Here is a 5,902-nt window from a genome sequence, read left to right as displayed (position 1 = left end):
CATATGCTCTTACAACATAATAACTCATTATTAATCATGTTGTCATCCTCAAACTCAAACTATGCACCTTTAAAGTGTAACATCATAACTCATCATATAACCTCAACATCATGCTCTTCAAAATTTAACGTCAAATAAACTTTGAAATTTTACATACCTCGTTGAGCCTGGTGTGATGGTGCGCTGAGCTCACGGTTGTTAATAACTATTAGTCTAGTGACTCATTCTAGACTAAACTCAAGACTTCTAATTCAGAGCTTTCCTTCGCTCTGATACCACTCTGTCACAGCCCGCCTTAACTAAGGATAGTTAAGCCGAGTGATCTACGACTAGGGATGGGGTTAAAGAATAAGGGAAAGAAAGGGGCGTCATTTGAAACCGTAAATCTTACTCAACCTAAGAAAAATCGTCGTATTTACTCATTAATACTCTTTTGAACAGTCTATGAAAGACAACATAAAACTTAATTAATATCATTAATCAAGTTATACATCATATGAAACCATTCTCTTAAGACTCAAAGTATGACATAACATACTATAACATCAACAACATCTTGCAGCGGAAAGTAGCTAGACATATGTATGAAGACATATTCTAGACAGGTTAACTATTTATTAACAACCCTGGAGACTCCACTCATTGCAGCACCATCATCACATCAGCTCAACCTGCACATTTAGAAAACATATGCAGGGCTGAGTACAAAAGCACTCAGTGGGCACGTATGCCTAGGTATAAAAATACATGCTTCAAAACTGTAAATTGTCATGCCATCATAATCAGTACAGCAAGGGAGTTTTTCGCTAAAAAGGCCCAAGCTTACTAAGTTCATTTGTGATTCTTAAAGTTCGTCTGATCAGACTAAGTTCTTTTGTAATCTATCATATCTGAAACTGTGTGCCGGAGAGGTGGCCACCTCTCACGGTCACTTGACCGGCCAACCCGCTAGATGACTCACGGTCACTGGTGTACACTAGCCCTGGCAGGATAGCTATCAACTGCTCAGGACCCGAATTCGATTGCATCATTGGCAAAGCCAAAGCAGATAGATATCATACTAAAATTTAAACATTTTATGGCAAGACAATACTTGAAATAACTTTAACTCAAATATTTTGTAACGAAATAACTTGCTCAAATGTAACATTAAACTCATTTGATAGATATATATAAAACTGAAATTAACAGTTAAATCATCTCATGCATTCATTCGTATAAGAGGCCTACGACACGCAGGGGATCTCTATATACGTATAGTAAAAGTAATGCCCACCTCGTTGTGTCTCTGTATCAATGAGTAACGTCACTCTCTCCCTCAAGTCGTTACTTCCCAAAAGGACCTTCATCGTTATGAAGAATTGGTGAGAAGTTATAAAAGAAACCTCGATTAATAATCTAATCTCTTTTATGAAACATTAGTATCTCTAATGTTCATCTCTCTTGATTGTTAATCAATATAACAATTATTATCTCTCGTCATTACTCATTAATTATAACATCCTTATGTTATAATTAGCAGCGCTTCAATTAAAAGAAATATTTAACACATCGAAAAGTCCACTTTCTTAGCAGATCTATTCGCTCTCATCTCGTCTAATTAACCAATTAGAAAGTTAAACTTTCCATTAGGTATGTATTTGAGTCACAGGTCAACAAGAATTGACTATGCTCAAATTCTAATTTCACTAAAAATTTCGACATGACCTATTCATATATAATGTCAGCCACGAGATTCCAACGCGTGAATCTCACTACGTGAACTCGTCTCTCGACTCAAAACTTAACATCTTGACATCTTTTCAACGCAAACCAAACAATTCAAAATCATCAAAACTCTTTATCAGTAAACTATCATTTATACTCGACACCAATTGTTCGAGTGTCAGATACCAACATTTATGTGCGTTAATCATAACTCTCACAACTCACACCATTTAGTCATATCGTATCATCCATCAAAACAAATATAATCAAGTTGTTTTCTAGAAAGTTTTGCTGTTTTTGTGTCATCTTTAAAAATTCATAACAACCAACTCAATCATCATAAACTATCATACCAATTGATCTCAAAAACTTCATGAAGTGTAGTTCACTCTAAAAATGGTAGTTAACCAAAAAGGTTAAAGGTTTTTGGAGATATTGCTCTTTTAGTGCAGGCTGTCAAAGATTGACAGTTTCTGCCAATTTTGTTTAGGCCATTAGAAACCAAGGCAAACCTTAATAAAATTCCATCAAATTTAATCAGCCAAAACTAAAGGTATCCTTGAAGATTTGGTTAAAATTTCACAAGAGAAAACGTTCATATGATCTGCCAAATAAACAATGAAACTCATACACTTTTACTGTTGGAAAAATATGACAGCAGAACAGGGCATTTTTGAAATAATAAACTGCTCTGTTTCAGAGGTCATAAAAATCGAAATCTTATGTTTTTAGAAAAGTATTGAAGTCTAGTTTCGTTTAAAAAAAACGGTGATGCAAAATCCTTCATGGATTAATAGATATAAACGTTTTTGTGAAGTCTACCAACAGTTGACAGATTCTGTCAAGGATTTTTCAAAATATCTTTAAAATAGCAAACCTCATCCAAAAGACATGAAATTTTGCAGCGACGAAATACACATATCATAGATAAACATACTAAAATTTCAGAGCCATCAAGCAATGAAAACTCATCGAAACATAAGCTTGAAACTGCTGTAAAATTTTGACAGAATTCCAATTTTAATTTCGTTCAACAATTATCATCCATAAATTGTAAATCAATTAGCATGCTCATGTGATATCGTAGAACACATATACGCAATAATATTCATTATGCAACATCCCAAACTTCACGAATTTAAATAATCATACTCTAAAAACTTATACAATTTTCGTGCTTGAAAAAATACGAATTTAATATATATCGATTCTAGCATACCCCTAAGCACAAATATCAAGTCAAAACGATCAAACAAAAATCGAAAGACAAGCTAATGTGTGAAAAACGGGGCTGCCCTCATGAGTTTCATAGCTACGGTTCATTCCGTTCTTACTCTCTTCATTAAACATGCTCGACATCTACCCAAGAACAACATACTAAAATTTCACGACGATCCGACGTCGTTTCAAAATAAAGTCGAGAATCGACATTTTTCGACGTCGACGAAAATCGAAAAGAAAACCATGAAATCGTAGGTAGAGATGTTACCTACGTAAAAACGTGATCAAAAAGATGATCGGCGCTCGTCTCGGTGCTCAAATCGGAGCTCAAAAGCTTGAAGAAGCTTTAATGGAGGGAGTGTGTGTTCTTGGTGTTTGTGTGTGAGAGAGAAAAGATGATTGGAGTGTATTGGCTGAATTCAGCGTGAGTGAGGTAGATAAAGGGGTGTTGGGCGGTTTGGGGGGGTGGTTTTGGTGGGGTAGCCTTAGATATTTAAGATATTAACCCGTTAGTCGTTAAATATCCCGTTTCGTCTCGTTTTAACGACTAATTACCCACATTCTTCGTTACTCACACTCTTAACTCCTACTCACTTTCATTGCACTCGTAATTCTATATAAATATAGAAAACGCAAGCTCGTTCTCAAAATTCTGATAAACGAGCTCGGATTCGTTTATCGAGAAATCCCGATTTACTATTCACTCGTCGTCCAAAAATAAAAACTTTCATTATTGGACTTGTATCGAAAAACTAAGAATATTTCTCGACGACGTGCACGTAAGATTTTGAAAGTCGACAAAAAGACGAAATAGCAGTATTTTACTATTCATCGTCAAAAAGTCAAAATTTTCAAAAACGTCTTAACGGACTCAGATCTCACTTCCGAGTTCATCGTTCTCATTCAAATAATTATCTCGAATTATTCAAATACTCAAACTCAAATACGGATATAAAATCCCACATCATTCTCACATCATCGAAAGAACATCTCAACATCTTAAAAAAATAACAAGAAAACTTCATATAACTCCTCATCTATTTACAAAGTAAATCAAACAAGGGATCTAAACCCTAATTACTCAAACTCAAGCAATTAAACACGTCATCAAAAGCCCGGGTATTACATACCCTCCCCCTTAAAATAAATTTCGTCCCGAAATTTGTACCTCTTGTAAATGTTTCAGGTACTTCTCTCACATCTTATCCTCAAGCTCTCTTTCCACTTCTTTCTAACTATCATATCTCCATTGGACCTTATCCAATGCAATCGACTTATTACTCAATTGCCGAATTTTATGATCTAGCATCATCTGAGGTCTCTCTTCATAACTCAAGTCTGGTTCTAAGATCATTTCTTCTTAGTAAACCACATGGTTTGGGTCGAAAATATATATCCTCTCAATTGTGACACGTGAAACACGTTATGCACATTTCCAAAGCTAGGTGGCAAAGCCAACCTATACGCTATTGGACCTATCTTTTGCAATATCTCGTAAGGACTTATAACTCTGGGTCTAAGCTGTCCTTTAACTCCAAATCTATTCATCCCCTTTGAGGGTGAAACCTTCAAGAAAACTTTGTCTCCTATCTCGAAACTTTGTCTCACATCTTATAGGCAAACTCAATTAGTGGCAACACATTCTCCCGATGTACTCCTCTATCAAGGATAGTAGTTCTTATCATATCTTCTATCGTCTGCTATGCTAAAATTCATCCTTGTACCCAACTCTTTCTGTAACTCATCCAAAAACGTGATGTAAATTTTTTTTTATTGATCTCTTTCTGAGGTGATCTTACATCGGTACTCAAAGCAATCTTATAATCTCACGAACGTACAATTGTGCTAACTTATCTGGTCCATACGCGATTAGGATCAGTATGAAATGTGCAGATTTTGTTAGTCGATCTACAATCACCCAAATTGCTGTATTTCCTATTTGACTTTTCAGGTAAAGCTATCACAAATTCCATCGCTATGTGATCTCATTTCCACTCGGGAATCTCCAACAGTTTTAACTTCCCATAGGGTCGTTGGTGTAATGCTTTCACTTGCTGACAAACTAAGCATCGCTCTACAAACGAAGCTATGTCTCGTTTCATTCCGTCCCACAAAAATCTCTTTTTCACAACCTAATAAATCTTTGTGCCTCCTGGGTGGGCGGTGTAAGGCGTATCATGAGTCTCACTCATGATCGTATTCTTAAGTTCATCATCGCGGGGAATGCATATTCTCCCCTCAAATAAGATAGCATTGTCTGATGCTTTTTGGTAACTCTTGAGATCTCCTGCTGTTATCCTTTCTCGTAACTTGTTCATTGTCTCATCTTTCCTTGTGCTTCAATCATCATTTTCCTCAAACTAGGCATCGTCGCAACAATACTCGCTATCGTCTCTGGTGGTTTTATCATCTCTATCATCATCTTGTCAAAGTCCTTTATAAGCTCATCCTCTCTCGTGAGAAGACATCCTAACTTTGACGAGACCTTTCGGCTCAATGCATCGACTACTACATTGGCCTTGCCAGGGTGATAATTAATGTCGCAGTTAACATCCTTTACTAATTCGAGCCATCTCCTTTGCCTCATGTTAATATCCTTATGCTCGAAAAAGTATTTCAAAGTTTTGTGGTTCGTGAAAATCTCACATCTAACTCCGTAGAGATGATGTCTCCAAATTTTCAGGGCATGCACAACGGCTGCAAGCTCTAAATCATGCGTTGGATAATTTATCTCGTGGGGTCTAAGTTATCGTGATGCATAGACTATAACTCTTTCTTCTTGCATCAAAACACATCCTAGCCCATTCTCTAACGCATCTGCGTAGATGGTATACTCTTTATCCATTTCTAGGACTATCAGCACTGGTGCTGTAGTCAATTTCCTTTAAGCTCTTAAAAACTCTTTTCACACTCCTCTTTCCAATTGTATTTAGCTTATTTTCTAAGTAATTGTGTCATCGGTCTTGCTATCGTG

General features: G+C 36.2%; 1 long non-coding RNA gene across 1 annotated transcript; it reads right to left on the bottom strand.

Annotated features, from left to right (window-relative positions):
* Positions 1-445: 445 nt before the first annotated feature.
* On the bottom strand, positions 446-3,328 carry LOC131017680 (uncharacterized). Its single transcript, XR_009099777.1, has 3 exons — positions 3,197-3,328; positions 1,277-1,343; positions 446-671 (listed from the first exon to the last, which is right to left on the bottom strand). It is a non-coding gene; the product is annotated as an uncharacterized LOC131017680 (long non-coding RNA).
* Between the last annotated feature and the right edge of the window lie 2,574 nt (positions 3,329-5,902).

Source organism: Salvia miltiorrhiza, chromosome 3, assembly GCF_028751815.1.
Source record: "Salvia miltiorrhiza cultivar Shanhuang (shh) chromosome 3, IMPLAD_Smil_shh, whole genome shotgun sequence".
In the NCBI taxonomy this organism is placed as follows: domain Eukaryota; kingdom Viridiplantae; phylum Streptophyta; class Magnoliopsida; order Lamiales; family Lamiaceae; genus Salvia; species Salvia miltiorrhiza.
This window is presented reverse-complemented; position numbering and strand designations above follow the sequence as displayed.